This window comes from Ranitomeya variabilis, chromosome 2, assembly GCF_051348905.1.
Source record: "Ranitomeya variabilis isolate aRanVar5 chromosome 2, aRanVar5.hap1, whole genome shotgun sequence".
Classification (NCBI taxonomy): Eukaryota; Metazoa; Chordata; class Amphibia; order Anura; family Dendrobatidae; genus Ranitomeya; species Ranitomeya variabilis.
The window spans coordinates 499,356,065-499,368,813 of record NC_135233.1 but is presented as its reverse complement, the minus strand read 5'-3'; positions in this window follow the sequence as shown (position 1 = coordinate 499,368,813).

Genomic DNA, 12,749 nt, shown 5'->3' with positions numbered 1-12,749 from the left:
TGACCGGAGGCACTGGCCCACCCGCCTCTTCAGACTCAGAGAGAAAAAGCTGTTGGGCATCACTGCACCCTGCCTCTTCTTCCATTTCTCCAATGCTGCTTGGCTGGCCCCCTGTTTCCAAGCCAAGAGTTTCAGAGAACAGAAGTAGAGTGGCTCCTGTCCTGGGCTCTCTGTCTGCCTGGGCAATTTGGCAGGTGGTGAAGAGACAGATGGGTGCTCTCCAGTGCTCTGTGTCTGAGAGGATGTGGCACTAATTGAAGTCGATGCGTTAGCTGCCATCCATCCGACAACGGCTTCAATTTGTTCTTCACGCAGCAGTGGTGTACGGCGCTCTGCGACAAAGCTGCACATGAAGGACTGTTCCCTGGTGAAACTGGGTGCTGAGGAGTCACCGGTGCCCGCAGCAGGCACAGAATCCCCACGTCCTCTCCCTGCTCCGCGCCCACGCCCACGTGCCTTACTCCCTGCCTTCTTCATCTTGGTTGACTGATAAAGATAAGCAGAAAAGTACTAACGGCTTTGTGTGCTTATTCCTGAACAGCTCCGAGTCCTAACAGGTATAAGAAACACTAATTTTCTAAAGTGTGGACTAGACTTTAATATGAGCTAATGTGGCCTACAGAAATGTAAAGTGGTGTGTTTGGTGAACTTTATTATTTATTTATTTTTGGGGGGCTGAACTGACAACAGAGAGAGCTGCACTCACACGGAGACCGTGCAGACAGCCGTAAACGGCGCTGCAAGGCCCAAAAGCCCTCCTCTACGTTATCCTATGTAGTGTTTTTCCACAAGTTAGCTGAATACGGGTGGAAAGACACTAATAGGAATTTTTTGGAAAAATGTGCAGCAGCCTGCACTACTTAAAACAAAAGGAAAATTGATTTTACGGTATGACACAGTGAAGAACCCTGAGCTGGATACAACCAGGCTATGGCTGCTCACAGACTACAGGGCGAGCTGCAGTCACACGGAGTCCATTCAGACAGCCGTAAACGGCGCTGCAAGGCCCAAAAACCCTCCTCTACTTTATCCTATGTAGTGTTTTTCCACAAGTTAGCTGGATACGGGTGGAAAGACACTAATAGGAATTTTTTGAAAAAATGTGCAGCAGCCTGCACTACTTAAAACAAAAGGAAAATTGATTTTACAGTATGACGCAGTGAAGAACCCTGAGCTGGATACAACCAGGCTATGGCTGCTCACAGACTACAGGGCGAGCTGCAGTCACACGGAGACCGTGCAGACAGCCGTAAACGGCGCTGCAAGGCCCAAAAGACCTCCTCTATTTTATCCTATGTAGTGTTTTTCCACAAGTTAGCTGGATACGGGTGGAAAGTCACTAATAGGAATTATTAGAAAAAATTAGCAGCAGACTACACTACTTGAAAAAAAAAAAAAAATAGAACAGTATGAGGCAATAAACCACCCTCCCTGAACTGAATACAACCAGCTATGGCCTATTGGCTGCACACAGACTAGACAGTGGGCTGCACTCACACACACACAAACACACAGACCTTGCAGATCGCTGTGAAAACAGCGCTGCAAGGCAAAAGCAAGGTGATTAGTAGGTGAACACAGTGGTTGCTAAATTAGCCTTGAAAAAGAACAATGAAGCAAATCGCTATCTCTAAACTGGCCCTCGGTCAGCAAACAGCGTCCTGTCACTAACTGAATTCACAGCAGAGTGAGCGCAAAATGGCGCCAGAGACTTTTAAACTGCAGCATGACATCATTTCAGCAGCCAATCACAGCCTTGCCAGTAGTTTCATGCCCTCCATGCTGAACAGGATGTGCCCACACTTGGAATCATTCTCATTGGCTGAATTTGTGCAAATTTGTGCAGTTTGAATCCTGGGAACTTCAGATTCCGGTATCCGATACGCGGCAAGTATCGGATCTCGGTATCGGAATTCCGATACCGCTAAGTATCGGCCGATACCCGATACTTGCGGTATCGGAATGCTCAACACTAGTCACAATACAATATGTCTAAAACAAAGACACTTCTAAGGCTATGTTCACACAATGCATTTTGATGCGCTTTTTTCTGCACAAAAATGGTCCAAAAACGCTATGGAATCCTTATGCAAGTGAATTCAATGACAATCTTGAAGTGTTGTGCACATGTTCCATAAATTTCGTTAAGTTTGCAGTGTGTTTTTTCCTGCTGCATGTCAATTCTTTGTGCGTTTCTGCAGCGTTTTTCACTCATTGACTTCAATTGAGCCTGTCAAATCTGCAGCAAAAACACAGGTATAGAAATGTTTTTTGGATTTGCTGAGTTTTTGTTTTGCATTTTACCAGCTTCCTGTGGTGTTTCCCACTCTGTCATCTGTTTGACAGCGTGGAAAACACCGGTGCGGTGGTTCTTATTAGCGGTAACGCAACCGCAAGTAAGACTGTCAGTCAGAGCGCTGAGGGATCGTGCTGTCAGATGTCAGCGTGACCCCACAGCTGTGATTGTGACCTTCAGTGGTTACCTGCAGTACAAAGCTTACCACAGGTCAGCAGGCATGGGCTCATTAAACTACGGCTCCCATCGAGCTACGTCTGCTGTCACTGGTACCAGTGACAGCAGGTGTCGCTGATGGGAGATGTCTCATCTGCCGGCACCTGGGCTCACAGTAAAATAAAAAGTGAATTACTTACACATTCACATAAAAATGAAAACTCATTATTCTCACCTAAAGCCAAATCCCTGATGCCCTCGTCTCCTAGAAATAATATAAAATAATAAAACAACATATACTCACCTTTCTGCCGTAGTCCACATAACTCTGAGTGTCCCACGATGAACTCACATGTAGAACAGTCACATTGGGAGATATGACCTCTCTACCCGGCCGCTGGCGATACACTGACAGGAGGTAATCTCTGCCACAGTGTATCAAAGTGCTCTCATTTACGGCACCACTGCATGAAAACTTTCTCACACAGCAGAGTTGCTGTAAGGGAGATCACTGGAGCTCATGAACTCTGGTGAACTCTCTCATGACAGCTCAGTGATACACTGTGGGAGCGATTACCTCCTGTAAGTGTATAGCCGGCTGTTTTTGAGAGCAGTCACATCAGTGACTGCTCTCAAAGTGATCAGAATTGTCATGGGACATTATGGATTACACTCTCTGTGGACAGGTGAGGCATATTGTGGTTTATCATTTTATTTTTGTTGCATGAGACGTTGGCTTTGGTGGATTAGGCTTTCAGTAAGTATGGTTTAATTAACATTCATTAAAGGAGTCTGTCATTATTTCAAGTAAATGACTTTATTCTGGGTGTCTGTGTTTTTATACAATATCACTATGGGGTTACTACTGGATATGTGTCTTATAGACACATCTCCATTATTAACCTGTGAACTTGATGTCACTTGACAATACAAAGGTGACATCAATCCCAGAAATATGAACCCCTCTTGCCACCGCTACAGAGCAAGTGGGAAGAGCTAGGCTAAGCACCAGATTTGGCACATCTTATAGATGTGCCTGTTCTTGGGCAGTTGAGAGCTGATGTTTTTAGTCTGGGAGGGGACAAAATCCATGGCCCCTTCCTAGGCTATTAATATCAGCCTGCAGTTGTCTGCATAGACTTTGCTGGTTAAATTTTTTAGGGGGACCCTATGTGAATTTTTTTCTGGGGACCCCCTGTAAACTAGCCAGTAAAGGCTAAGCAACTAGCTGTGAGCTGATATTAACAGCCTGGGAACATTTATTGCTATTGGCTCCTTCCCAGAATATTAACATCAGCACTCAGTTGTCAGCTATCCCTCTGCTGGTTATTACAATTACACGGGAGCCCACACAATTTTTTTTTTTTCATTTTTTTCTCTAAAAATTAACAGTTGCTGTCTGGTTACAGCCTATGTACGTTCATTCTGTTAATGCTCCTACATAGACTGATGACAATGTGTGTTTGTGTGTGTTTGTGGTTACTTAGCGGCTTAGTAATGAGGGTGTCGGGCTGACACATTTCATTACTAAGCCTAGAGCTAGGTGTCAATGACAGCTGCTGACACCAAGCCCGAATTCCATTACCCTGATGCAACACTGCATCAGCATGAAAAAGGTGGTGTTGAACCAAAAAATGAAATCACAAAACTTTTTTAAAAAATGTGTTTATTTAGCCCCAAAAAACATTCATTGCTGTACAAACACGCATGCAGAAACGCATACAAAAAATGAAGCAAAAAGGCACAAAAATGTATGTTTTTTCCACAGCATTTTTCCGGCCAAGAGATGCAGAATCCTTGCAGAAATTTCTGCAAGCAAATACTCAACGTGCTTGCATAGACTAAGCCTTGCACTCTTTGGAGATTTAAAAAGCAAAATGTCCAGCAAGTAGAAAAATACTATTCTTTCTAGTGCAAATAGCTTCTAAATTCACTTTCTATAGGATACACTGCTCTCTGTATAGTTCAGGTGCACAGGTAGAGTACAAACAAAATCATCAGGGAAGACCTGGAAAACTCTACTTTTATCCAATTAATTCTTCTTTAGTAGGAAATCCCAAAAATACAAAGGACTTTTTGATCTGCATTTCTGTAGCAAAGTGCTTTATTTTCTCAGTGCATCTTCCCAGTATGCTATTCTCCATTCACCTAAGCTTTCATCTGTCTGCAGAACATAAAACTTGCTCCGATTTTGATGCAGGAGAGTCGGATAAGTGCAATGCAATTGTCATGCGAATGCAATGCGTTTTTTGTGCAAGTACAATCTGATTTTTCACACCTAGCACCCGATTTACATCCGAATGCAGTGTGATTGCTATCAGACTGCAATGCGATTTTAACTTGAGCTTATACATAGAGCAATTCTTTAAGTCATTTACACATCATTTTAAAATGAAATATTTATATATATATATATATATATATATATATATATATATATATACACTAGATGGTGGCCCGATTCTAATGCATCGGGTATTCTAGAATATGTATGTAGTTTATTTATGAAGATTTTAGAATAATACTTTGAATACACAGGATTCGGCCGGCCGTGACCAATTAGCGAAGCGTGGTTCAAATCCCGTGCCAATTCACGGCCGGACTGCATGTGTCGCTGATTGTTCACGGCCGGCCACGTAGTATATAGCACAGCCAAGTAGTATATAACAGCCCACGTAGTAAATAGCACAGCCACGTAGTATATTGCACAGCCATGTAGTATATAGCACAGCCACGTAGTATATAGCACAGCCACATAGTATATAGCACAGCCCACAGAGTATATAGCACAGCCCACGGAGTATATAGCACAGCCACGTAGTATATAGCACAGCCCACGAAGTGTATAACAGCCCACATGTCATATAACACAACCACATAGAATATAACAGCCCACGCACGCAGTATATAACACAAGCCACATAGTGTATAAGACAGGCCACGTAGTGTATAACACAGGCCATGTAGTGTATAACACAACCCACGTAGTATATAGCTCAGCCATGTAGTATATTGCACAGCCCACGTAGTATATTGCACAGCCCACGTAGTATATTGCACAGCCCATGTAGTATATTGCACAGGCCACATAGTATATTGCACAGGCCATGTAGTACATTGCACAGGCCACGTAGTACATTGCACAGCCCACGTAGTACATTGCACAGCCCACGTAGTACATTGCACAGCCCACGTAGTATATTGCGCAGCCCACGTAGTATATTGCACAGCCCACACAGTATATTGCACAGACCACACAGTATATAGCACAGCCCACGCAGTATATAGCACAGCCCACGCAGTATATTGCACAGACCACGCAGTATATAGCACAGCCCATGCTGTATATCACACAGCCCACGCAGTATATTGCAGAGCCCACACAGTATAAAGCACAGCCCACGTAGTATATTGCACAGCCCATGTAGTATGTTGCACAGCCCATGTAGTATATTGCACAGCCCTCGTAGTATATTGCACAGCCCACGTAGTATATTGCACAGCCCAAGCGGTATATTGTACAGCCCACGCAGTATATTGCACAGCCCATGCAGTATATTGCACAGCCCACATAGTATATTGCACAGCCCACGTAGTATATTGCACAGCCCATGTAGTATATTGCACAGCCCATGCAGTATATAGCACAGCCCACACAGTATATTGCACAGCCCACGTAGTATATTGCCCAGCCCACATAGTATATTGCACAGCCCAAGCAGTATATTGCACAGCCCACGCAGTATATTGAACAGCCCATGCAGTATATTGCACAGCCCGCATAGTATATTGCACAGCCCACGTAGAATATTGCACAGCCCACATAGTATATTGCACAGCCCACGTAGTATATTGCTCAGCCCACGCAGTGTATAGCACAGCCCACGCAGTATATTGCACAGCCCGCATAGTATATTGCACAGCCCACGTAGTATATTGCACAGCCCACATAGTATATTGCCCAGCTCACGTAGTATATTGCACAGCCCATGTAGTATATTGCACAGCCCACGTAGTATATTGCACAGCCCACGTAGTATAAAGCAATGTGGGCATCATATCCCTGTTAAAAAAACAAATTAAAATAAAAAATAGTTATATACTCTCCTTCCATTGGCCACCGGATCCAGGCAAAGTGGTTACCGACGCTACTCGCGCGCTCCGGTCTCAAGAGTGCTTTTCAGTTTCGCGAGATGTTGACATAGCGGTCTCGCGAGACCACTACGTCATTATCTCGCAAGATCGCAATGCATGGAGCGGTCACCGGAGCATCGCGAGGAGCGGGGAAGGCCTGTTCTGGATCCGAGGGGCCGACGGACGGTGAGTATATAACGATTTTATTTTTTTAATTATTTTTAACATTAGATCTTTTTACTATTGATGCTGCATAGGCAGCATCAATAGTAAAAAGTTGGTCACAAAGGGTTAATAGCAGCGTTAGCGGAGTGCGTTACACCACGGCATAACGCGGTCCATTAGCGCTGCCATTAACCGTGTGTGAGCGCTGACTGGAGGGGAGTATGGAGCGGGCACTGACTGCGGGGAGGAAGGAGTGGCCACTTTGCCACCGGACTGTGCCAGTCGCTGATTGGTCATGGCTGTTTTGCCGCGACCAATCAGCGACTTGGATTTCCATGACAGACAGAGGCCGCGACCAATGAATATCCGTGACAGACAGACAGACCAACAGAAAGACGGACGTGACCCTTAGATAATTATGTAGTAGATATCTACTATATAATTATCTAAGAGTCACTCCCGTCTTTCTGTCTGTCCTTCTGTCTGTCTTTCTGTCTTTCTTTCTGTCACGGATATTCATTGGTCGCGGCCAATGTCTGTCATGGAACCCAAGTTGCTGATTGGTCGTGGCAAAACAGCCACAACCAATCAGCGATGGGCACAGTCCGGCGGAAAAATGGCCGCTCTTTCCTTCCCGCAGTCAGTGCCTGCTCCGTACTCCCCTCCAGTCTGCCCTCACACAGGGTTAATGGCAGTGGTAATGGACCGCGTTATGCCGCGGTGTAATGCACTCTGTTACCGCCGCTATTAACCCTGTGTGACCAACTTTTTACTATTCATGCTGCCTATGCAGCATGAATGGTAAAACGATCTAATGTTAAAAATAATAAAAAAATTAAAAATTGTTATATACTCACCATCCGTTGGCCCCCAGATCGACAACAGGCCTTTCCCGCTTGCGACGCTACGGTAACCGGTCCATGCTGCGATCTCACGAGATGATGATGTAGCGGTCTCGCGAGACCGCTACATCATCATCTCGCAAGACCGCAATGCACTCTTGGGACCGGAGCGCACGAGCAGTGTCGGGAACCACTTCGCTTGGATCCGGGGGCTCCAGAAGGTGAGTATATAACTATTTTTTATTTTATTTATTTTTTTAACAGGGACATGATGCCCACATTGCTATATACTACGTGGGCTGGGCAATATACTACATGGGCTGTGCTATATACTACATGGCTGGGCAATATACTACTTGGCTGGGCAATATACTATATGGGCTGTGCTATATACTACGTGGCTGGGTAATATACTACATGGGCTGTGCTATATACTACGTGGCTGGGCAATATACTACATGGGCTGGGCAATATACTATGTGGCTGCACAATATACTACATGGGCTGGGCAATTTACTACGTGGCTGGGTAATATACTACATGGGCTGTGCTATATACTACGTGGCTGGGCAATATACTACATGGGCTGCGCAATATACAATGTGGGCTGTGCAATGTACAACATGGGCTGCGCAATGTACAATGTGGGCTACGCAATGTACAATGTGGGCTACGCAATGTATAACGTGGGCTGCACAATATACTACGTGGGCTGCGCAATATACTATGTGGGCTGCGCAATATACTACGTGGGCTGCGCAATGTACTACGTGGGCTGCGCAATGTACTGCGTGGGCTGCACAATGTACTGCGTGGCTGTGCAATATACTACGTGGCCTGTGCTATACGCTACGCATACATATTCTAGAATACCCGATGCGTTAGAATCGGGCCACCATCTCATATATATATATACACTCACCGGCCACTTTATTAGGTACACCATGCTAGTAACGGGTTGGACCCCCTTTTGCCTTCAGAACTGCCTCAATTCTTCGTGGCATAGATTCAACAAGGTGCTGGAAGCATTCCTCAGAGATTTTGGTCCATATTGACATGATGGCATCACACAGTTGCCGCAGATTTGTCGGCTGCACATCCCAAAGATGCTCCATACAAGGCAGGATGGATCCATGCTTTCATGTTGTTTATGCCAAATTCTGACCCTACCATCCGAATGTCGCAGCAGAAATCGAGACTCATCAGACCAAGCAACGTTTTTCCAATCTTCTACTGTCCAATTTCGATGAGCTTGTACAAATTGTAGCCTCAGTTTCCTGTTCTTAGCTGAAAGGAGTGGTACCCGGTGTGGTCTTCTGCTGCTGTAGCCCATCTGCCTCAAAGTTCGACGCACTGTGCGTTCAGAGATGCTCTTAGGCCTACCTTGGTTGTAACGGGTGGCGATTTGAGTCACTGTTGCCTTTCTATCAGCTCGAACCAGTCTGCCCATTCTCCTCTGACCTCTGGCATCAACAAGGCATTTCCGCCCACAAAACTGCCGCTCACTGGATTTTTTTTCTTTTTCGGACCATTCTCTGTAAACCCTAGAGATGGTTGTGCGTGAAAATCCCAGTAGATCAGCAGTTTCTGAAATACTCAGACCAGCCCTTCTGGCACCAACAACCATGCCACGTTCAAAGGCACTCAAATCACCTTTCTTCCCCATACTGATGCTCAGTTTGAACTGCAGGAGATTGTCTTGACCATGTCTACATGCCTAAATGCACTGAGTTGCCGCCATGTGATTGGCTGATTAGAAATTAAGTGTTAACAAGAAGTTGGACAGGTGTACCTAATAAAGTGGCCAGTGAGTGTATATATATATATATATATATATATATATATATATATATATATATATATATTGTATATATACAGTATATAAGTCTTTATATTTCATAGACAGATAGATAGCAGAATAGCTGATAATTCATTTGTCGGCTTCTGCAAAATCATTGCAGAAGCCGACAGGCTAGGAAACAAGGTTTACATACAGTAAAGCATTGCAGAACAATTAGATTTATATATGTTAGTGACTAATACTGTTAGTAGTATGTGTGTTTAAAATGTGGGACTTGTATGTATTTAATAATAGAATGTATTCATGAAAAAAACTGGCGTGGGCTCCCGTGCAATTTTCTGCACCATAGAGGGAAAGACAGTGACTGAGGACAGATATTAATAGCCTAGAAAGGGACCATGGTTATTGCCCCCTCAGCTAAAAAATCTTCCCCCAGCCACCCCAGAAAAGGTGCATCTATAAGATGCGCCAATTCTGGCACTTAGCCTCTCTCTTCTCACTGCCCTGTAGTGGTGGCATTTAGGATAATAATGGTTTAATGTCACCTTGTAATTGTAATCCATTATTAATCCTATAGTATGAAAGGGTTAAAAAAAATACACACACATGCAGAATAAAGTCTTTTAATGAAATAATTAAACACACAGATTTTCCATCTTTATTACACTCTCAATCCAAGCAAAGCCCTAGTTTACAACCAGGAGCGGTGCTACTGCTACCGCCCTGATTGTAAACCACTGATGTCAGCGGTAGTCACTGAGGCTGTGCAGACTCCCCGCCTGTCCTGCGGTGAACTGACAGAGTGGGAAAATGTTCAGAAACATTCCCACGCTAATGTCCGGTCAGGCGGGGAGGCTGTGCAGGCAGCTTCTCATTCATTCCTCAGTGGTTTACAGTCAGGGCGGTAGCATTAGCACCGCTCCTGGTTGTAAACTATTTAACCCCTTGAGATGGATTGCAGAGTGGGACTTGACTGTACGGCGGACAGGTATGGGATATTATATATACTCACAAAGCCAAATCAAATCAATAGCATAAGGAATGTAAGAAAGATCAATAATTTTATTTATACAAAAAATCCATATAAAATCATATCAATACATATAGGTACCTCAAAATAGAACTAGAAAGAGACAACAGGATTGGGCACAGAAACAGTCATAATAAATCCAATAAATGCTACATGGCACCCATAACAATAACTGCAGCTTGATCATATAATCATCAGTGATCCAAGCATTATAAATCTCAAGTATAGTTAATACACGGCCAAAGCTGCCAACATTGCAACTTTGTGTCAGAGGCTCATAAAAAGAACGCTGATCATGACCATCTGCAAAGCTGAAAATAACTAGGGACCATAAAAAGTGCATATAATAGGTATAATACCTGTGGCGTGCCCAAGCTGCCGTCATTTCCCACCCTGACGCATGTTTCGCCTGTTCTCCTTCCGGGGGCGTGGTATGGTATGGTATGGGATATTGTTGCTTTTTTATTTTGAATTTTTTTTTTACAGGAGAACAAGGGCTTCGATTGGGTTGAGAATTTAATAAAGATGGCAAAAATGTGTGTATAATTATTTCATTAAAAGACTTTATTTTTAATGTCTGTGTGTATTTTTAACCCTTTCATACTATTGGATTCATAATGGATAGGTGTCTTATTAACACCTCTTCATTATTAACCAGACTTAATGTCACCTTAAAATAACAAGGTTACATTAACCCCTTATTGGTCCATATGCCACCGCTACAGGGCAATAGGAAGAGAGAGGCTAAGTGACGGAATAGGCGCATCTTACAGATGCGCCTTTTCTGGGGTGGCTGGGGGCAGATGTTTTTAGCTGGGGGGCAATAACCATGGACCCTCTCTAGGCTATTAATATCTTCCCTCAGTCACTGGCTTTCCCTCTGTGGCGATGAAAATTGCGCGGGAGCCCAAGCAATTTTTTTCCGGGATTTAATTCTTTATTTTAACACCTACATCTCCCAAATTTTACACACATACTAACAACATTATTAGTTAGGGACATATATAAATCTAAATTATATGCAATGGTTTACTGTATGTAAACCATGTGTCATATCCTGTCGGCTTTGCAATTACTTTACAGATGCCGACAACTGAATCATCGGCTATTCTACTACCTATATCTCTATTATATATATATATATATATATATATATATATATATATATATATATATATATATATACAGACCAAAAGTTTGGACACACTTTCTCATTTAAAGATTTTTCTGTATTTTCATGACTATGAAAATTGTACATTCACACTGAAGGCATCAAAACTATGAATTAACACATGTGGAATTATATACTTAACAAAAAAGTGTGAAACAACTGAAAATATGTCTTATATTCTAGGTTCTTCAAAGTAGCCACCTTTTGCTTTGATGACTGCTTTGCACACTCTTGGCATTTTCTTGATGAGCTTCAAGAGGTAGTCACCGGGAATGGTTATCACTTCACAGATGTGCCCTGTCAGGTTTAATAAGTGGGATTTATTGCCTTATAAATGGGGTTGGGACCATCAGTTGTGTTGTGCAGAAGTCTGGTGGATACACAGCTGATAGTCCTACTGAATAGACTGTTAGAATTTGTATAATGGCAGAATTTGTATTATCCGGCGCACATTACAGAAGTCTGGAATGGTGCCTCGATAAAAGGTGAAGATGCCTCAACTTCAATATCGTTGTTTATAGCCTAGACCAGTGCTCCCCAACTCCGGTCCTCAAGAGCCACCAACAGGTCATTTTTACAGGATTTCCTTAGTATTGCCCAGGTGATAATTGCATTACCTGAAAAGACAATAATTCCATCACCTGTGCAATACTACGAAAATCTTGAATACATGACCTGTTGGTGGATCTTGAGGACCGGAGTTGGGGAGCACTGGCCTAGACACTGAATATTTTCTCCCTGGCTGTATTAGGGCTTATACTGCATTGAAGATAGGACGTTCTACTATTGTCTATACACTGATGTGAACCAATTGCTATGTTCGTCACTACCACTTTATTTTGCTGCATTTGCATTTGTCACTTTTTTGACACATATTTATTTTGTATATCTCCTTAGTATCTGATGAAGGTCTATACCCAGACCAAAAACGTTTAATTGATCACTGCAAAATAAATTGGAACCCTATTTTTTTCAACACGATACATTTTGAGTGCCAAGTTTTTTTTACTTATATTGATATTGGGATGGATACCCTACTTGAGCACCTATTCCAATGACTTTATGGGTGCTGCATACAATCCATTTCGACTTCAATATCGTCATAAAAAGCATTAGCTCGAGTATGCAAAAAAGTATGAAAAGTGAACTGTAGA